Here is a 23416-nt window from a genome sequence, read left to right on the forward strand (position 1 = left end):
ATACCATTTGATCACTCTTTCAGACTGAATAATGAGTTATCATACAAATTAACAACAGGGATAGCCAGATATGAGATTGGGAATGTTCATAAAATTTAATATATGTAGTTTTCCGATCACATGGTGGGATCATATTTTAATCCAATGTGGTTACTTCAGGTGATCGAAAGTTTGGACTCATTTTCAATTCAGCTTTCTAACTCCTTTCTGGCTATCTTTGTTGATTGAATAATGAGTTTTATGCCAATCTCACACAGAGGCTTAATGAAATAATTATACGAGTTTTCTACATTAAAGCCCTATCGGACTCAATCTTCGATACAAACTACAAATTCTTAACTGTCTCATTATTGCTTTATTGAATGCCTAATCCAGTGAAACATCGGTTTTGCTTGGTGCTTTCGCCTTCAATGTAGCCAATTACAAGAAAAAAAAAAATTATATGAACAATAGAACACCACGAACAAAAAACTCAGAATTTCATTTTTTCTGCAGTTGCTGGAAAAGAAGATCCCTCCTTTTCGAAAAGAGGCACGTATTTGGTTAGGTGCAACCTCTATGGATAGTTGCGCATGGATTTTTATTTTGATTGTATTTATAGTTAAGAAGGAAACGGTTGTTTTCCATTTTAATTATTTTTTAATAGCTATTTCAAGTTTTTGGGTGATGGGATGAATCCTGATACATTTTGTTGGCCTCGCGCCTTTGGCCGAGTGTGTAGGTGTTCTGTCATCCTCGCTCGGGGTGAGCGGGTGAAGTTGGGTTGATTTGCTGTCCTCGCTCTGGGAGAGCGGGTGCATTGTGGGTTGGTTTTTAAAAATGAAAATCTAGTGGGCCGAATGCCTTTCGGTTCTGTGGCAGATATCGAATCTGCGTTAGGTTATTGCTTGGCCTCGTTCCTTTGGCTGAGTGCATCAGCGTTCCGTGGCAGACGCTGAGTCTGCGTTAGGGTTCTGGTGTCCTCGCTCGGGGTAAGTGAGTGAAGTGGGGTTTGATTTTGAATATTAAACATAAGTATTTTGTGGCAGATGGGTGATCGGCGCGAAGGCTGTTCTGGTATCCTCGTTATGGGATAACGAGTGAGTGGGATGATTTTTTTTTTTTTGAAAATTTAAAAATTGAATGGGCCGGAGAATGCCTTTGGTTTCGCTGGCAAAAGCGGGTTTGCAAGGGGTTGTTGGCCTCGTTCGGGGTGAACGAGAGCTGGGGTTGACTTTTTTTTTTTTTTCGGAACGGAGGGATATGGGGGAACGGAAGGATTGTTAAGAGGAACTCGTGGTCCTCTCACAATCTATCTCCGTAGGAAGAAGGATCAGTTTGACCAAAGGTCGTCTGACTTGACCCTTCTCGGTTATGAGGTCGACTACACGTACCCGGCTATCTTCGCCGGGGTGTACGTTGATGACTCTACCTAGCCTCCACTCGTTGGGAGATAAGCTGTCCTCTTTGAGGACAGCTAGGTCTCCCACTTTTATATTTTCTTTGGGATGCTTCCACTTCACTCGTTTTTGAAGTTCGGATAGATATTCCACCTTCCATCGTTGGCAGAAAGTGTGATGGAGGGCTTTGAGTTTCTGCCATCGATTGATCATCGAGGCAGAGCTCTCACTGGCATCTGGTTCGGGTGGAGCCAGCAGGTGGCTGCCGGTTAGGAAATGTCCTGGGGTTAGTGGCTCCAAGTCCGTTGGGTCATTGGACGCCGGGCTGAGAGGCCGTGAATTTAGACATGCCTCAATCCGGCACAAAAGGGTTTGGAACTCCTCCATGGTATATTTATGGAGAGACGCGACCTTTTTGAAGTGCCTTTTGAAGCTCTTCACTCCCGCTTCCCACAGGCCGCCCATATGTGGAGCTCCGGCGGGAATAAAATGCCAAGTTAGTGCTTGATGGGCTATACTTGGAGACTGTTTTGTCTCGGCTTTCTGCCAGGAAGGCTTTGAATTCCGATCGTAGAGATCTGGAAGCTCCGACAAAGTTCGTACCATTGTCGGAGTAGATGTTCTTCGGACATCCTCTTCTCGCGATAAAACGCGAAAAGGCCGCGAGGAAGCCTGGGGTACTAAGGTCACTAGTGGCTTCTAGATGGATGGCCTTAGTGGAAAAACATACGAAAAGGCATACGTAGCCTTTTGACAGTCGACATCCCCTACCGCGGTAGCTTTTGATGTCGAAAGGCCCTGCAAAGTCTACCCCGGTATTGGTGAACGCGCGGGTAAAAGTAGTCCGCTCGCAGGGAAGGGTCCCCATAAGTTGGGACTGTACCTGCCTTCGGTGAATAATGCAGGTTTTGCAATTGTGGATGATGGCTCTGATCATGGTCTTGACATTCGGTATCCAGTATTGGGTTCGGATGAGACGGATCATGAGCTGGTTCTCGCCATGAAGGGAGTCATGATGAGCCATCATAACTGTAAGGCGAGACAGCCTGCAATTGTAAGGCAAGATGATCGGATGACGCTCGTTGTATACATGTCTTTTGACGCCCCTAGACGTCCCCCTGTTCTAATAATGTCATCTTTGTCGATATATGGGTTGAGTGACAGTATTTCACTCTTTCGGTCGATCGGTTCCCTATTTTTCAATTTTAAATATTCTGTCCCGTAAAACTGTTTCTGGCAGACTCGTATTAATGCTTGAGTCGTTGCCTTAATCTCATCGGCTGAGATTATACACGCTTTTTCGTGGAACGAGAATTTTGTTCTTGGGTGAGTTCTTTTATAAAACCTCCTAACATAGGATAGAACCTTTAAAGCCCTGGGCAAATTTGAGAATCGGTCGAGAATATCTACATGATCTACCCTTGTCGTGGCATATGTTTGTGCCCTCTTCTCCTCAACGGACGTTTTGTATTCGATCTCTTGTGCTGGCCAGTGAGAATTGTCTTCTTGCAGCCATGAAGGTCCCTGCCACCACAACGAATTGTTGACCAACTCTGATGCAAGTAATCCTCTGCTTCCTAGATCCGCTGGATTAGATTCCGAGTCCACGTGAAGCCAGTCCTTGCTACCGACCATATCGATGATCTTAGTGATTCGGTGTGCGACGAAGGTTGACCAGGAACAGGGCGGCTTTCTTATCCATGCGAGTACGATGGTTGAATCCGTCCAGAGGTGAACTTTTACGGGTCCCAAATGAATATTTCGGAATATTGATTCCATCATTTCTGCGAGAAGCACGGCGCCGCAGAGTTCTAAACGTGGCAGCGAGATGGTTTTCACTGGAGCTACTCTGGTTTTTGCTAAGAGTAAGTGAATGAAAACCTGATCGTCTCTTTTTACGCGCATATATATCGCTGCAGCATATGCTTTCTCGGAAGCGTCACAGAAGCCGTGGATTTCTATTTCGCCTTCCGGGGAAAAATTTACCCACCGCGGTATCCGTATTTTATCTATTTCGCCATAGTGTTGGGTGAAGGTTTTCCACCGTTCTAATGTATTTGGTGAGACAGGCTCATCCCATCCGGTGCCTTCTAACCAAATATTCTGCATTAATATTTTTGCTACTATGACCATTGGTGCAAGCCAGCCTAAAGGGTCGAAAAGTTTGGCTATAGCGGATAGGATTGCGCGTTTGGTGATGTTCTCGCCCTTCTCTAAAACTCCTGCGGTGAAGTAAAACATGTCTGAATGCGCGTTCCATCGTATTCCGAGTGCCTTCACCGAGCTAGCCTCTTCAAACGCTAGGAAATCCTCGCTGAGCAAATCCGTTTTGGGGATGTCCTGAAGGACTTCCTCACAATTGGATGTCCACTTGCGCAATGGAAAGCCAGCTGAGTGTAATGCTTCGCGAATCTCGTTCCTTGCTTTGATAGTTGACGCTATTGTATGCCCTCCAGATAAAACGTCGTCGACATACATACTTTCGCGTAATATACCCGATGCTATTGGGTGGGTATTTTCTACATCATTAGCCAATTGTAGAAGTGACCGTATCGCGAGGTAGGGGGCGCAGTTTACACCAAATGTGACAGCCTTTAGTTCGTAAAGACTGATAGGTTCGTTGGGGGATGTTCGATGGACAATTCTTTGAAATTTGGCGTGATTATCGGTCACCCAAATTTGCCTATACGTCACTATTAAAGACAAAGCGATACAGTCGCCAACGTAAAATTAAAATAGGCAAGTCTGCTTGGAGTACTGGACCTGGGTGGAGTATGTCGTTTAGACTAATGCCATTTGCTGTCGGACTTGACGCGTTGAAGACGACGCGCACCTTGGTAGTGGTACTTTCCGCCTTTACAACGGCGTGGTGGGGCAGGAAATAATTATCCGAGTCGTCGGATGGTACATTATTTTTAATTTTTCTCATATGTCCAAGCGTTTCGTATTCGGATAACACCCGAACATACTCTTTCCCTAACTCTTGGGTTTTCAGTAATCGCCCCTCATTTCTGAAGAATTGTGAACATGCGCGCTTTAGAGACGGTCCTAATGCAATCTTCTCAGGGTAATCCTGCCTGAATGGTAGCGAGACTGTATATCTTCCACTTTCATCACGTTTTGTTGTGTCCTTGAATAATTGTTCACAATACCTTTCTTCTTCATTAAGCATTTTGTTTTTGGGAACATTTTCTACCTCCCAGAAAGCTTTTAATTGGTTGTCCAACGCAACCTCGTTGTAGAATGACATGATGCTCTTCGTTGGACTCGGTGCTTCGATGCGACCGGTTAGTATCCAACCGAACACTGTCTCTTGGGCCAAAAGTGTATTTAGTACATTCTTTTTCAGACCACTCAGTATAATTTGGGGATATATGTCTCCTCCAAGTATGAGGTCTACATCTTCGTTGATGTAGAACCTCTTGTCTGCCAAAACCAAGTCTGGGAATGCCTGCGTAGTCATGACGTTGATATGGCAGGATGGAAGATTCCCAGTGAGTTTGGCTAGGACTAGAACGGGTGTAGTCAGGCTGAAGCAGGCATCCACTGGTGAACGTAATTCAATTTTGGATGCTTCTTTCACCTGAGCTGACACCGAATTTGTGATGCCTGAAACTTGGGCATGCATTTTTCTCGCTGGCAAATTGATTCTGCGTTTCAGTCTTTCAGTTATAAAGGAACATTCAGACCCTGAATCAATTAATGCCCGTGCGGAGAAGTCGGTACCATTATGGCGAATGTGCACGCGAGCAGTTCCTAATAGCACGCCTGTGCTGGAATTGGCATGACAGGATTTTACATTCTGGTTCGCAGATTGTCGCGCCTGTGCCGAAGTTGTTGGGCTATTATCCGCATCTTTGAAAGGATTGCGTACAGCCGTGTGCTGAGATGTATCCGCATGCAGGAGCGTGTGGTGACGAGAGTGGCATTTGGAACAGTTGTAGGAACTGGTGCACTTCGTCACGGTATGTCCTGGGGATAAGCAATTCAGGCAGCCACTTGTGGATTTTATAAATTTAATCCTTTCTACTGGGGTTAAGTCGCAGAAGCGTGAACAGTTGCGTAATCTGTGTTCAGGGGATTTACACATTTTACAAATTGATTTTATTGTTTGCTTGGATACTTTCGTTTGAAAAGCACCAAGTCTTTTCGTAGGGGTTTCCGTTGATTGTCGCGACGCGTTTGGTTTTTGCAATTTCGAAGTGGCATGCCCTGTAAAACCAGACACTGTTTCAAGTGTCTGAAACCGATTAGACAGGAATTTATCCATATCCTCCCACTTGGATATGTCCATTTTATGGTCTATACTTTGCTCCCAAAGAGCCAGCGTGCTCTCTGGTAACTTGGTTGAGCATAGATAGGTCAGAATTGCATCCCAATTGGAAGTGTCAATTTTGTGGCATTTGAGGGACGAAATACAATTATTTATATCATTTTGCAGCTTTTTTATTGAACTGCCACACTCACTTTCTACCTTTTTTAAGTTTCACACAAGTTTTTCCAGGCCATCTCGAAACCTTGATTTGTGAGAGGGCATTTTTTTACGATATCTTTTGCTTCGCCCTGCGTTTTGTTGTTGAGATGGAATAACTTTTCCACCCCTTTCAAACTAGAATTGTTTATATATATTGCCGTGAACAGGTCGCGAAAAGTTGGCCAAGACAGATAATCCCCTTTAAAAACTTCCGTGTCGCAAGCCGGGAGGCGAATTTTATGCCCATGAGGTTCTTGCTCAGGGTTGACGTTCTTTTCATCCTTCTTGTATTTTTCTGCCTCAGCAGATATAGACGCTGAACATCGCACGTAGATTGTGTATGCTGCCTTTTGCTTCTTTCTGATCGCCATAACGTCATCCGCTGACACCTCATCAGATCCCAATAGCGAATCAAACGCAGACTTTACCTTCTTCCACAAGAGCCGCAACTCTTCCTGCTGTATTGCAAGGGTGTGTTTGCTATGGTCGCTCTCCGGAATAAGGCTGTAATCTTTATCAAACTCTGCGATTGATTCTGCTAAACGGATGTAGGTTTCCATTGTTTTATTTACGTTTATTAACGAGAAAATTTCCGATTAGAAAAATAGAACTCTTCTGAGTTAATATGCCTGCCCAGCCCTAAATAAAAACTATTGAACTTCGAGTTTATTATTTATTTTGTTTATTGCAGACTTTTTGTCTTGGTAGCGACAACGAAAAGGGTTTATTTTATGGACTTTTTGTCACAGCAGCGACAACAGAAAAAGGTTTAATTTACAGACTTTTTGTCTCAGCGGCAACAACAAAAAGGGGACCACTCGCCACCTCCACAAATAATGGGTGTATTTTGGTGAAAGTGAAAAAAATGCGTGCAATATACGCAACTAAGCGCAAGAAAAAAGTGTAAAAAAAGTGTTTAAAAAGTGAAGTGAGCACCGGATTAATTAAATTAAATTGAACTTGATTTCGTGTTTGTGATGTGCAAATAAACAACAACAAAAACCTATTTAGTATGGTGCGGAAAATGAGGTTAGGTTACCCTCTTCCTTGTGTTGTGTCTGGAAAACCTTACCACTGGTGGGGGGATAGACCAGATAATCACAAGGACTGAAATAAATTAACAAATCAAGTGGTTTGACTTTTAAAATGGAAAAATGGTGCCCACTAAGTAATTTCACTTTTTACACTTCTTCTCGATTTCAATATTTCGCGCACAACACAGGTGTTTTCTTTATTTTTCTTCAATAACACTTAAAAAAAAATGGCAAGAAATATAACACTTACTTCTCTTTGTGCTTTGGCTTCGGTATTTGTATAATATAATCCCACTTTTCTCGCTGTTGTGTTTGGCTGCTACGGCAATCCTTTGACAAATTGTTTAGTATGTAACTCCCAAACTTCTTTGGTGGGTCTACTGGAATGTGCTTTGGCAAATAAATCCTTTAATGAGTTTTTGTGGCAATTCGCTAGTTTTGTAGTAGGCAAATCCTTCGGCAAAAGTTTTTGAGGTTGATAAATTGTGCTGTGTTGTGGACTGTATAACAAAGAGGCGCTTTTAGTTTCTGGTGAGGAGGACCAATGTTCGGCCTGAGTGCGTCGTAAACCGGCAGTGGGTAGGCGCACAAGGGTCGATCTTGGAGTGGATGGTTCGCTCAAAAGAAATAAATAAGTACACAAAGAGGAATTCCTCGTTATAAAATAATATTTAATTTGAGTGTGTGGAAATGTAAAAGAGGATACAATATTACCTTTGTGTATAACTGGACGATGGTGATCCTGGGCGATGTGAACTGCTTGGCGGTCAATCGAAAAAGAGACCGGTTATCCCGTTGAGGACAACCGCTAAGCCGCGAAAAAGTCCTCTGGTATTAAGGAGGGGAAAAAAAAGCCACACACACAACAACCCCCACACATACGTGCATGGGTGCTGACAACCCGCACACACACGTGCATGCGTATGAAACGCATGCATGTGCATGCATGCACACAAATGCGGCGTGAGTGTGGGTGGCTGGAAATATTATTAAAACGTTAGGGAGGGGCGCCGTCAATCAGATAAAAGTTAGGCATTGGGCCTAAACACGGAGAGTACTTCTAAGTGAATAGACTTGGTTGCAAAGCAAACAAAGAGGCAGACGTAACGCTTTGACATGCGGCATCCTCTTCCGCTAAAAAGATTTGATGTCAAATGGTCCGGCAAAATCTACCCCCGCATTGGTGAAAGCCCGGGAAAAGGTGGTTCGTTCTGAGGGTAGATCTCCCATAAGTTGGGTTTGGGTCCATTTGCGGAATATGGTGCACGTTTTGCAATTATGTATGACCGATCGGATCATATTTTTGACCCTAGGGATCCAATGTTGTGTGAGTAGGCGACGAAACATAAGTTGGTTCTCCCCATGCAGGGTGTTTTTATGGATGAACTGGACAAGAAGTCGTGTGAGCCGGCAGTCATACGGCAGAATGATCGGGTGCCGTTCACTGTAGGGAAGATCCTTGGCCCCTGAAAGACGACCGCCCACCTTCAATATGCCCTTCTCATCGACAAGGGGGGTAAGAGGCAGGATTTCACTCATTCAACTGATGAGTTTCCCGGAATTTAAACTCAAAAGTTCCTCCGAATAGTGCTTCCGTTGATAGAAAGCTATTAAACGACTTGTCCTGGCCAGAATTTCATCGGGTGAAATGAAGTCCGATGCCGCTTTAAAGGAAGATTTTGTCTGAGGGTTGGTTCTTTGGATAAATCTTCGAACATAAGATATGACCCTCAAGGCCCTTGATAAATTGGAAGACCGTTCGAGAATGTCCTCCTTCTCTTTTATTTTTGAAGTTGTATGAACCTGCACCCGTTTCTCCTCTATGTTAGCCCGATAGTCCTTTTCTTGTATTGGCCATTCTGTCTTATCTTCTTGTAACCAAGAAAGTCCGTGCCACCACAAAGAGTTGTTGACTAACTCCTTCGCTGGTAGTCCTCGGCTGGCCAGGTCTGCAGGATTGGACGCGGATTATACGTGGTGCCAGGATTTGTTTCCCACCTTTTCTACTATTTTCGTTACTCGATGGGCGACAAAGGTTGACCAAGAGCAAGGGGGTTTTCTTATCCACGCCAAAACAATCGTGGAGTCTGTCCATAGGTGTAGATTGAAATTTTTTAAACTCAGATTTTCGCGCACTACTGATTCGATGGTTGCGGCCAGCAACACTGCACCGCATAGCTCTAATCGGGGTAAGGAAATTGTTTTAACGGGTGCTACTCTTGTTTTTGCTATTAATAGGTTAACGTAGACCTCATCCCTTATCTTTGCTCGTAAAAAGACTGTCGCGGCTTAAGCTTTTTTCGAGGCATCGCAAAAGCCGTGTATTTCAACGTCGTTGGTTGGCGTAAAATACACCCAACGTTGGATACGAATTTCGTTAATGGAGGGGTATTCCTGCATAAAATTATGCCATCGGTCTAGGGTTCCTGCCGACACTGTGCTAGGGTCTTGACCAAACTCGTGTCCTCGAATTCCAAAAAGTGTTCTTTGAGCAGATGAGGTTTGGGTATTCCTTTCAGTATTCTTGAGCAATTTGACGTCCATTTGCGAAGGGAAAAACCTGCGGACTGTAAAGCATCTGTGATTTCATCGCGAGCTTTGAGTGTGGAATCGATGCTATGCCCCACGGCAAGAACGCCATCGACGTATATCACTGTCCGTAAAATATCTGCGGCAATTGGTGATGAAGCTTCAACGTCGTCTACTAGCTGGTGCAGTGTCCTTATCGCCAAATAACGAGCACAATTGACTCCAAAGGTGACTGTCTTTAATTCGTAGACGCTGATAGGGTCACTTGTATTGTTGCGAAAGACTATTCTTTGGAATTGTGTTTGGTTTGGCTTTACCCATATCTGCCGGTACATCTTTTCGATGTCGCTATTAAAAACATATTTAAAGAATCTCCATCGAAGGAGTAGAATCGTTAAGTCGGCCTGAAGTACTGGGCATGTATAAAGTACGTCGTTCAGGCTTGTGCCATTGGCTGTGGGACGCGAAGCGTTGAATACCACACGAACTTTTGTCGTGGTGCTTTCTTCTTTTATAACCGCATGATGGGGTAAGAAGTAGCAATCGTTCACGTGGGGTGGTATGATTTTTAGAACTTTTGACATATGTCCCAATGTCTCATTTTCCGCCAGTACCCTATTGTACTCTGTCTGTAGGGCCGGTGTCTTGGCTAAGCGCGTCTTATTCCGGTAGAATTGGGAGCAGACGCCGTTTATGGAAAGCCCTAAAGAGATGTTGTTAGGAAAATCCTGTTTAAATGGAAGGGCGACAATATATTTGCCATCGGAGTTTCTTTCTGTTGTAGCTCTGAAAAGTTCCTCGCAATAGGCAATATCTTCGTTAAGTGCCCTTTTCTTAGGTACGTTTTCAAGTTCCCAGAAAGCGGTTAGTTGGTTGTCTAGACTAATTTCTTTAAAAAAGGATACCCGTGTATTAGTTGGGTGAGGTGCTTCTGCACGACCGGTTAAAATCCAACCGAAAACGGTTTCTTGGGCGAGAAGCGTATTTAGAACATTCTTCCGTATACCGTTTAGTATTATCTGGGGATAAATTTCGCCTCCAAGTATGAGGTCGACTGGTTCATTAATGAAGAACCTCTTATCTGCCAGAATCAGATCAGGAAACGCTTGCCGAGTCGTTGCGCTAACTTGGCAAGTCGGAAGGTCCCCTGTTAATTGAGGCAGGACTAGGACCACTGTATCGATGCTTACTAAGGGGTCTGTAAGGGAATCTAACGTAATCACACATGATTCCTTTACCTGTGCGGATGGTGTATTATTTATTCCTGACACTTGCACATGCAAACGTTTGGATGGAAGGTTTATTCGCTTTCTGTTTTGAAAGGGCATTCAGACCCAGAGTCTATCAGCGATCTGGCGGAAAATTTTACTCCATTATAGTGTATGTTAACACGTGCTGCTCCTAATAGCACCCTTTTAGTGGTGTTAGCATGACACGAAGAGACGTTATTAGCATTCTCTTGTCTTGCCTGTTGTGAGGTTGAACGTGTGTTTTCGGTGGCGTTTTGAGTCCTCCTTTGAGGAGTTGTCTTTGGTTGTGCTGTCGGAAGATGGAGCAAGCTGTTGTGCCTTGCATGGCACGTGCTGCAGTTGAATTGGCTAGTGCATCGTGTTACGGTGTATCCAAACGACAGACAATTCAGACAGTAATTATTGTTTTTTACAGAAACAGAATTCGAATTCTGACTTTTGGGTGCTTTTTTTGTTCTGTTACCCCTAAGATCGGAAACCGTCTCTAATGTCGATTGGACAGGAATTTTTCCATATCCTCCCATTTCGGAATATCTGTTTTTCGTTCTACGGTCTGTTCCCAAAGAGCTAGTGTAGATTCAGGGAGTTTTGTGGAGCATAAGTAAGTTATAATTGCATCCCAATTTGTGATGTCAATATTATGCATTTGTTGATCTCACGTTGCAATTTTTTAATTGATGTTCCACACTCCTGCTCGACTGCCGTAAGATTAAATAAACATTTTAGTTGTGTGTTGACGAGGATACGTTTATTTTCGTACCTGTCGCTTATATTCTTCCAGGCGGTTACAAGCCCCTCGTTTGTTAATGATCACCTGCCCACTATTTCTTTTGCCTCCCCTTGAGTTTTTTGTTTCAGATAATATAATTTCTCGACATCTTTCAGATAGGTATTGTGGATGTAAATGGCCGTAAACATATCTCTAAATGCTAGCCAGGAAAGGTACTCGCCTTTAAATACATCGGTGTCACAAGGCGGCAGCCGAATTTTATGTCCACGGAGCGAAGAGTCTTCATCCTTTGCTTCATCTTTTGCCGGCGGTGGGGTGATAGCTTCGACTTCAGCCGCCACAGCAGACATGCATTGCAGGTAGCATGCGAAGCAGCTTTTATTCTTCCTTCTTAGCGAGCTGAGTTCCTCTTTGGATAGCTCAGGATTGCTGGGAAGACTCTCATATGTGGACTTGGTCTTCTTCCATAGTGCCCTTAGCTCCTCTTGCAGTAGTGCAGTGTGTGCTTGTTCCGGGATTCGGCCGGGGCGGAGTTGAACTCTTGTTCAAACTCGACTATGGAATCAGCCAATCTAATATAAGTCTCCATTGATTTTATTAAAATGAATATTTTGTTTCTTTCAAGGGTTCGAGATTGAAAGCAAAAGACTTAGTGGCGTTGGTGTGTATTCAACCGCAGCAAAAATTATAAGTTGTTTTGTTTTTTGAGCGTAGTCCAGCTATCAGTCCTGCCGTGATTGTGCTGTATAAGTAAAATCTTTAAAAACACACGGATTGAAATTCTGGTCTGATTGAATGTGTTAACACAGATAGCAATCTTATGTGAATTTAGTGATAAGCAAAAATTTGAATCAGATGTAAATTTTGACGTGAATGTAATATGTAGCCAGTGATATTAACCACTTATAGAGATCCTCACGAGGATTATGTAAGCCACATATAGAAATCCTGACGAGTATTTAATGTGTATACAGTGATATAGAAATAAACACAGATAGAAATCCTGACGAGGATTTAATGTGTATAAAGTGATATAAAATACAGATTGAAATCCTGAGAGGATTTATTATGTATGTAGTGATATGCAGCACAGATAGAAATCCTGAAAAGTTCTAGTGTGTACAAAGTGATATTAAACACAGATAGAAATCCTGAAAGGATTTAATGTGTCTACAGTGATTTGCAATGCATAGAAGAGAATCGTCTGCAAATATTTAATGTGTCTTAACAGGTGTGTTGGACACAGATAGAAATATTTTCCAAAAATTTGGCGTGTTTAAAAAAATTTTTAAAACGCAGATGGTAATCCCAATGTGGATATAGTGTGTAAAGTTTGAACCACAGATAGAAAACCCGACGAGGATTTAATGTGTATACAAAAAGTGTGATGTGAACGCTGATGAGTATCCTCGAGTAGCCAACCAGGGTATCTTTCCCAACAAAAAGAAATAAATTTTGTATATTCAACTTGACGTGGAAAACGTACAATTTAAAATATTTATTAAAAAAGTGAGAAAAATACAGCTATATATTATAAAGTGATATAGTTTATTGTGTGATCAAGCCACTAGCCACCCAACGTAGTGATACTTATTTGGCTTTTGGTATTATTTCAGCTCGAAAACTGATTACTAAAGTGAATTCTGTGATAGATAAGCTAAGGCTATCAACCAAGTGAAAATATGGTTCCTGCAGCAAGTTTTGTCAACGTATGTGACGACGAGGGGGTACAACACAGCGCAGTGATGAATGTGAAAAAAAAAACTAAAAAAAATTCACTGACTGTCTGCCTTGAGCGGTGTCGAGTAACCCTTACCACTGGTGGGGCGAATTACCCGATCGTCAAAAGGCGATTGGTATGTTTAAAAACACGAAATCTAACAATTTCACTTGCTTTGCCTTTTTTGTAACTATCACGGAATGCACCTTCCGTACGTAAAATCACGTAAATAGAAAAAAAATTGTGTGCAACCAAGCAACCGCGTACCTTGAGTTTTTAGTTGATCGATGGGCAGCGATGTGTTGATGTGAAGTGATGATAATGGACTGTATGCTGTGCTGTTAATGTGATGATGCGACGTTGATAAGATTGTGTGACCTGTATATTGGGGTGACTTGTAGTTGGATGATGATGTGATGTTGTGTGATGAAGCTAATTGTTGACTGTATGATTTATAATGGATTGTATGTGATGATAATGTGTTTTCGATGTGATGCGAATGGACTGTATGAGTGATAGCAATATTGTGATGATATGATGAGCTGTTGGTTGTAGCGGACTGTATGTGATGCTGAATGGATGTGATGATGATGTGATATTGTATGTTGTGATGTAAATACTAATGGACTGTATGTGATGATTTTGATGATGGGATGATTTTAATGTATGTGTGAGTTAACGAGTTGCTTGCTTGTCTCGTTTTTATGGCCAACTTTTTTCACTGCTGGTTGGTTTTAATGATTAAATATCCTCTTTTAATTTTCTCTGCAATCTCCAAATTCCTGTGTTTTGGTTTATTAAAAAGGGGTATTGATTTCCGAAATTTTCCTTTCTCGGCGCGTAAGGACTAAATGTTGCGGGGGGAATGTGGCACCCGTGTCGTGGGGCGCGATCGCACGCAAATAAAAGAAATAAAAAAGAAGAATAACAATATTTATTCACTTTATCAACAATGGAAATAAAAGATTAGATGCACGAAATAGAATAATTTATTCACATTACAAATGACAAACTCCAATTTATTGCCGAGAGTAATGAAATGATAAAGTTATGAAATTAGTTCACTGCACAATTCGCAATGCACTTGGCAAGTTAACCTGTACGAAAATTATTAATGCGAACCTTAATTGAAATGACAATCTCAAATTCTCAGTATTAATTAAAATGACACTCTCAAATTACTAAGACAAAAATATTAAAATGAAAATGTGAAAAAGATTTCAAAGATTTCGTTGAGTTTTTTCCCTTCGAAGTTAGCTCTCGGCTGGTGTTAGCCGTTACCGGTATTAATAATAAATTAGTTATGCGCGTTAGGGTGGTCCGAAATATTTAGGCTGGTGGCCTAAACAGAGCACAAATTTAATTCATCAAAAACATCATTGCAAAACCGAAATTTGTGTTTGTTCCGAATTTGGTTCCTTTGTTTTTTCTTCCAGTTTATTAACAAAAAAAATTTTAACCGCGATAAAAATTAGATTCAGAAAAACACGTCATATACCTTCTCTTTTTCGCTTCTTTTATAAGGCTTAGGCTGTAATCAGCCAGTATTATCCTTATCAATGAACTAGGCTGAATAATCAGCCAGTATAATCAAGGCAGGATCGCCATATAAGAGGCGTATCCTTGCCTGTAATGAACTTAGGCTGAAAAACCAGCCACCAGAATCATAGGCAGGACCGCCTTATAAAAGTTTAAAAAGAATAGTCGGTTTTGTGAGTGGCGAATGAGCGAATGCATCTTTATTCAAATATTGTCAGCTTATTTATACTAAATTATTCTAAACATAATCTTACATACATAAAGATGGGAAAGGGGTAAATACCCAAATGGCAAATACCCGGTAAATTGGTTATATATGGTAAAAAAGGGTAAATACCCAAATATTTACCCAAAAGAAAGGTAAAAATAATCTTTTGGAAAATATGGGAAACAAACACACAAATTCAATCCAAAATGTACCCAATTTATTCTATATTGGTGGGTAGTTATCCATTACGCTATCGGTTGAATTAGTTTTAATCTGTAATCCAGCGTTTTTCAAAAATATTTTGCCAATAATATATCCGTTGCAAAAACTTAAGTTTACCCAGTAAACATTTTAAGTAAAAAAAAAAATAGTCGGAAAAAATATCTAAATTTGAGCGTTTACAGTCGGTATGAGCTCATTTGGGAGGCCGAAACCAATGTATTTCCGTTCCTGAATTGGTCGTCCTATATGAGCCTCTTAACGCATATCATTTGAGCCTAATAAGGGTCCGACATGTGCTTTAAAAGGCTTTTAAACAGCTCATATTATACTCTACTGGAACTCTCCGGCATCATTTTTACCTCTAACAAACTCTGATTATCTGACACCTATATGGCCTATTTATTAGCCATCGCCTATTGGGGGCATATATAGTTCGACACAGCAGGACAGAGCGTGGCAGCTTTGCGATCACATTAAAAATGTCGATAAGCGTCCATGAAGAAAAACGTCGATGCTTATACAAAAAAGAATAGCAAGGGTAACAATAATGTATAAATGCAATTCATTTTGTATTAAAATGAAAAATTGTAACAAACTATCAATATTTGGTCCAAATTCGCTTTGAGGAACATAAATATTTGATAAATGATAATTTTTGCATGATAGGTTAGAAGCTTTTATGCCGTTAAATAAAAGACAAAAATTAAATTTTATTTACCCCCCCCCTACGCGTTTCGGCACTTTTCTCATTCCTACATTGTTCACTTATTTTGGAATCGTTTCGGATTCTTAAATTATGAGCGTAGTTAGCATGTTTGAGGAGTAGCGAAGCGTTTACAGTTATGGAGTTCAATATGGGTCCGAAATACGTGAAAAATATCAGCCTCCAAAATGCTACCACATAAGAAAGAGTCTTTTATTACTCCAATTTGATCAAATTATGAACAAACGAAAAATACAAAAATCGGTAAACTAGGCAGCTCCAGAATAAAAACTCAGAAATTTTTTTGCGACAATTTATTCTAAATAAATAATTAATTTAACTAATACTTATTTCATTTCTATCATATCCTCAAAAATTCTTCCTAAAAGCCCTGAATTAGAGTCATTTGAACTCAAAATTAGTAGTATTTGAGGCAAATAAGGCTCATATATGATATCAGAAGTAGGCCTGTATAGGACTTATGTTAGAGGTAAAATATGAACGTGCTAGAAGTCATACAGCATTCCCTTCAGGCTCCTAAATGAGTTCATAACGAGTGCAAACGATCCAAAGTTTGGACTCCTTTCTGACTAATTGTTGACTCCGAGTGTTTGCTGGGTTGTTTGTTTAAAATCAAAACCGAAAATTTTTTAATTTCGAATGACGTATAAATTTAATTGCTGAATTGTAATTCCAAGCAGCCTCGATTCAAATTATTTTTAAATACCCAAAAAAAGATACAAAAAATTAATATTCTGGGTATTTTCCTGGTATTTACCCATAAAAATGGTAAATACCCGGTACAATCCCAACTCTATACATACATATTTACTTTAAGCATACATACTTACATACATATTAACTTTAAGCATACATACTTACATACCTACATACAGCTCGACACAAAATATATACCTACACATCTGTGTTGAGTTGTGGGAACCGCAATGTCAGCAAATTTGCCTGAATGCAAATTTGGTTTGGTCGTGCGTTGTACACATGCCTGTATTAAATCGTGTGAATTGCTCTGTCCGCAACAAATAGCAAATGCCCCTTTTGTGTTGGTTAAAATTTAGACTCTTTTTGGTACAGGGTAGCATATTAACTGGTTTACTCATTTGGCATGGAAATTGTTGGCTGTTTACACTACAATTACGCTCTTCTCTGCCAATGCATTTTTTATGCATATGTAAATATCGACCGCACACATTCAAATTGCATTCAAATTAAAATATCGACCCATATAAATTATATTCAACCCAACAAAGCGGGATTTCAACATCACATACAAATGCCGACAGCAAGACCCATATCTGTTTACATTTGACTGGCACATTGACCAACTCATTAACACCATGACTGAACGTCAGTAGCAGTTTGTCAATGTGCCTGCCAAAATATTTATATGTACATAATAACAAATATCTAAAATTAGGTCAAACTAATATGCTGACACATAATGTATGTATTGGGAATGTAGATACCTTTAGTTTGTAAGTATTAGTGTAATTACGTATGTGTAAAATAAGAAATTTGTTATAAAAGAAATGCATTTCTTCAATAAAGTCAATATTATTCTAACGCTACTCATCAGCGTTCACTTTCATTATTTCAAGTTTTGCACGTTTGTGGAATTTTTCCGTACTATTTTGGGGATCATTTAAGGTCCCTTCGAAACCGATAGTGCACCACACATGGCTTTTTAAATTAAAATTCTGTATGTTTTATCCTTAGTATCTAATACAGCTTTTTCGTTCTATTTTTGAGCTTTTTTAAATGAATCCTCTTTTTGTAATATTTTAACCAACTAAACACCCTGGCGGCCGCCATTTCTGGATGGTTTTCGAGATCCGTCCGGCATCTGTCTGTCATGTCTGTAATAATTTTGGGACCCTTACGGGATCCTTTCTGCATGGTGTTCGGGATCCCGTCGTAGTCATTTCGGAACTTTTTCGGGAATATTTTGGGATCATTTTACTACCCTTCAGGGATCATTTCTGTGTGGTTCTCTGGATCAGTCAAGAATCGCATCGTTGTCATTTCGGGACTTTTTGGGACTATTCCGGAACCATTTGGCGACCCTTCCGGGAGCAACTCTGGTTTCCGGAATACGTCCACGATACCGTCGGGGTAATTTGTGGCTTTCGATCACTTGGGGACCCTATCAGGTTATCAGCTATTTTTACTATTAGATAAATGCTGTCGGGATTGTAGTAGTAGTATTAGTAGGAGTATATTTATTTTTTTCCAAAAAAATCAGATACGGAGTGTGATTTATGCTTTTGCGTACATCAAAACACTTAAATAAATAAATTAAAGTAGATACTAGCGACAGTAACAGAGTATGTTGTTTGTCGCACCACGTGTTAAATAAAATACTATTGAGTTACAAAAATTCATTTAATAATAAGTCTCTAATTTTAAAGCTTTCCGCGAGTAACTTGGCCAGAGCCTCGAAGTTAAATCCATTTAAACTGGCAACCTACCTTGGCCATATTAAAAGTTCTTTCACCAAAGTAAAGGGAACGAATGTTGTTATATATTGGACATGTACCAATAAAGTGAAAAACGTCTTCTGGCTCCTGCGAGTTACATACTGTGCAAAGAGGAGATGATATGTTTTTATAGATTCTTGCGTTAAATTCAACAAACTTCCACGTGCCCGGAGACTCAGACTGGTTGCATATGCACTGTAATCATCAGTGAAATACATGCTCTCCAACGGCACAAGGGTCGGGTAAAGGTCGTGCGTAGTAGACTTCCGAGCCATTTCGAGAACCTATTTTTATTATACTCAGCTAAGCGTTCTAAGAGCGAGGAAGTGAAGAACTGTATATTAGCTGATGGCAATTGCGCAATGAAAGGTAGATTGATGGTGCTAGCAAGTTCTTTCCAAGTTTTTGGTCCAAGAAATCCCCAGGTGGGAAGTCTCCTCTTCTAGAATACGCGGGAGTCTGTCATTTGATAGCCTAAAGCAGCGGGCGATATAGAGCATGTGAAGGCGAAGCGTATGTTAATATAGGGGCTGCAAGTCTGTTTCCAGATGCAACATGTAGTTTGGCGTATTAGAGGGAAGGAAGATCAGTTTATTTACGAAAAATCTAAGAAGTTTCTCAACTTGGTCGAATTCGTTAACCCCCCATAACTGCGCGCCTTAAAACATAATGGACCTGGAAGCAGCCCCGAAGATTTTTATTTTCTGCGACAAACAGATCCGAGGGTTTTAATATAGCTCTTCCACGTTGCGGTAATAGCGTTTTTAGCATCCACTAGATTTGAGTCCAAATGTTTATTAAAAGATAGTTGACAAGTGAGAAGTGCACCTAAGTATTTGTATTCGTTAACTACTTCAATAACTTCGCTACCGTAGATCCATTTCCATGAGCCCGGGGCTCTACGACCTTTCCTAAATACCATGATTTTTGACTTGTTCAAGTTGACAGTTAGTGCCCATTGACTACAATAGTTGTAAAGGGAGTTTATCATTTCCTGTAGCTGTTCCGGTGATTCCGCAAGCAAGACCAGATCAGCTGCGTACATAAGAACCTTCACATTAATGTTCTTAACCCTGACACCCACGCACAAATAGTCATTTAGGTCATTTAAGTACAAAGAGAATAGAACCGGGCTTAAGAGGCAGCCTTGACGGACACCGTGATTAACAGCGAGAGGCTCTGACAGATTGCCATCAAACAGAACTTTGCAAGACGTATAAGTGTAGACTGATCTTAAAATTTCAATCATATGAGTTGATAGACCATAGGGGGCTAGTTTATAAAAGAGCATGTTGCGGGGAATCGTATCAAAAGCACACGAGAAATCTACAAAAAAGGCAAAAGTTCTTTTATTACGTGAAAAATTGAGTTGGGCAATGATTGAAAGCACAAAACTATTGTCTATCGTCGAATAGCCTCTGTGAAAAGCGGACTGAGACTCACTTAAAATATTCTTACAATAGATCCAAGCATTTATGCGACCAAGTAAAAGCCCGAATCTTTTGATGTGCGTGTGCCACTCGCAAAAGTAGATATCGTATCTGTTTGCACTACTTGAGATGACCCCATACGGGCATTGAGATCGCCAACAATGCAAAATGAGGTCTAAAATTGTCAAGGAAATGCTGGAGAGCTTCAAAATCAGCATTCCCGCGCGTACAGTTCAAATATTACGGTAAAAAACAGAAGACGACGTCACTTAAACATACAGACACATATGTGCAACAATGTTTTGTAATAAATCGGGATTCTTTCGAGCCTTTTCGGGATCATTTTGGGGCCCCCGGAATAATTTCTGAATTATTTTCGGGAAACGTCCGGGATCCCGTCGGAGTTATTTCGGGATTATTCCGGAATCATTTTAGGATCCTTCGGGTACCATTTCCGGATGAATTTCGGGTTCCCGTCAGGTTCATTTCGGAACTTTTTCGAGACCATTTCTGGATAGTTTTCGGTATCCCGTTTGGGTAATTTTGGGACTTTTTCGGGATGATTTTGGGACCCTTCCGGCATCATTCCTGGATGATTTTCGCGATCAGTCCGGGTACCCGTCAGTGTAATTTCGGGATAATTTTAGGATCGGATTTCGGAACTTTTTCGGGAGTATTTCGGGGTCATTTGGGGATCCTTCCGGGATCACTTCTGGATGGCTTGCGGGATCTCTTCAAGGTGGATTATTTTCGGGATCCTTTCGGGATCCCGTCAGAGTCATTTCGGGACTATTTCGGTATCATTTGGGACGCCTGAAGGATCATTTCTGGATGGTTTTCGGGATTTGTCCGCGATCCCGTCGGGATCATTTCGGCACAATTTTTGTATCATTTTGAACCCTTCCGGGATCATTTAAGGACTTTGCGAAGCCGGTAGTTCAGCACACATGCCTTTTTAAATTATGAGCTTTTATGGCCATGGATTTGCTGCTAATTATTCGTAATTAAAGTTCTGTATGTTCTGGCTTTAATATCTAACAACCGTTTTAGGTCTATTTTTGATTTTTTTGAATGAATCCTGTAACGAACTGTTTTAACTAAATTTACTCTTTTTGACATATTTTAACCCACTAAATACCCGAAAAAGCAACACTATTTTCATCTATAAAATTCTCTTTGGTTTTAATTAATTGTAGTTTCACTTCACCACTGTCATACCAATCAATTTAACTTAAAATCAAAATGTATTTTTTTAATTCCAAAAAACTGTATTGTACTATTCACGTAAGCATACCGTTCAGGGTATCAGCTCATTTAGTTATTTTTTTTACTCTATTACAAATACATTGACAAAAATAATTTTTAAACAGATAACTTGATAATCAGGCTAACGACAATAGCAGATATATTTTATTTTCTCTCTGCGGACAGGGCCGCGGGTAAAGGCTAGTAATATTATAAATGCAAAAGTTTGCAAGTTTGTGTGCCCAGACGTTTGCCTTTGTGACTCAATCAGGCAAGAACGGCTGGACGGATTTATATAAAATTTGGTACACATATAGCCAAAAGTCTATAAGGATCTACTGACTATATTTTTTTGAAAAGGGGGAGGTCCCCGCCGCCTAGCAACAGTTATAATTTAATTACGAGTATTTTTTCGTCCTTGTGACTAAATCATGCCATAAGGGCTACAGGGATTTTGATGAATTTGGAACAGCGAAAATAGTCTACTGGCGAAATTTTTTTCGAACATGGAAAGGAGGGGGGTCCCAAGACTAATTAATTTTTAATAATTTTTACACATTATGACTTTACGTATACTGACCTTCACCAATATTACAAACTCAATAGGTCAAACAAGTCGAGGGCTTACAAAGTGAGCAGTCAGGGTAATATCGGGACCTTTCCGGGATCACATCTGGATCGTTTTCGGAATCCGTCCGGGATCCCGTCGGGGCCATTTCGACACTTTTTTGGGACTCTTCCTGTATCATTTCTGTATAGTTTTCGGGATCTATCCGGACTTTTTCGGGACTATTCCGGGATCATATATAGATCCTTCCGGGATCATTTCGGTATAATTTGGGATCCGTCCGGCATCCTGTCAGGGTAATTTCGGGACTTTTTCTGGACTATATCAGTGTAATTTCGGGACTTTTAAGGGATTATTTCTGGATGGTTTTCGGGGTCCTTCCGGCATTCCGTCGGGATTATTTCGGGACCTTTTCGAGACTATTTGGGGATCATTTTGGGACCCTTCCGGGATAATTCTGAATGATTTTCGGGATACGTCCGGGTTCCCGTCGGAGTTATTTCGGGAATTTTTCGGGACTATTCCGGGATCATTTGGGGATCCTACTTGTATCATTTCTGGATTACTTTGGGGATTCCGTCAGGTTCATTTCAGAAATTTTTTGGGATCATTTGGGGATCCTTTCGCCATCATTTCTGGTTGGTTTTCGGGAGCCGTCCGGGATCCGGTCAGGGTCATATCGGAAATTTTTCGGGACTATTTCGGGATCATTTGCGGACCCTTCAGTGATCCTTTCTGGATGGTTTTCGAAATCTGTCCGGAACTCGTCAGGGTCATTTCGGGACTTTTTCTGGACTATTTCAAGATCATTTGAAGACCCTTCTGAGATCAATTCAGGATCCGTCCGGGATCCCGCCAGGGTCATTTCGGGATCATTTGCGTACCCTTCAGAGATCAATTCTAGATGCTTTTCGAGATCCGTCCGGGATCCCGTCGGGGTCATATGGAGACTTTTTCGGGGCTATTTCGGTATGATTTTGGGACCCAGCGGGAATCATTTATGGGTAGTTTTCGTTATCCGTCCGGCATTCCACCGGGGTAATTTCGGGACTTTTTCTGGACTATATCAGTGTATCCCGTCGGAGTTATTTCGGGATTTTTTCGGGACTATTCCGGGATCCTTTTGATATCATTTCAGGATGACTTTCGGGATCCCGTCGGGGTCATTTCGAGACTTTTTCGAGATCATTTGGAGATCCTTACGGGATCATTTCTGGATGGTTTTCGAAATCCATCCGGGATCCCGTCAGGGTCATTTCGGGACTGTTTCGGGATCATTTAGGGACCCTTTATCATCATTACTGGATGGTTTCCGGGATCCTACCGGAATCCCGTCAGTGTTATTTCGGGACTTGTTCGGGATCATTTGGGGACCCTTCCGGCATCATTTGTGGATCCGTCCGGGATCCAGTCGGCGTCATTTCGTGACTTCTTCTGGATCATTTCGGGATCATTTGAGGACCCGTCCGGGATCATTTGTGAATGGTTTTCCGGATCCGTCCGATATCTCGTCAGGGTAATTTCGGGACGGTTTTCGGGATTTGTAGGGGATCATTTCTGGAATTTTTCGGGACTATTTTGGGGATCATTTAAGGTCCTTTCGAAACCGGGAGTTTTTAAATTAAAATTTGGTATGTTTTATGTTTAATATCTAACACAGCTTTTTTGTTCTATTTTTGAGCTTTTTTAAATAAATTCTGTAACGAAATGTTATACCCACAATTACACTTTTTGTAATATTTTAACCAACTAAACACTCTAGCGGCTGCCGTGGTGTTATGGTAGCGTGCTCCGCCTACCACACCTAAGATCCTGGGTGCACGCCCCAGGAAAAGTAACATCAAAATTTTGGAAACAAGATTTTCCAATAAGAATATCATTTTTCTAAGA

The sequence above is a fragment of the Eurosta solidaginis genome, chromosome 1 (assembly GCF_040869045.1).
Source record: "Eurosta solidaginis isolate ZX-2024a chromosome 1, ASM4086904v1, whole genome shotgun sequence".
In the NCBI taxonomy this organism is placed as follows: Eukaryota; Metazoa; Arthropoda; class Insecta; order Diptera; family Tephritidae; genus Eurosta; species Eurosta solidaginis.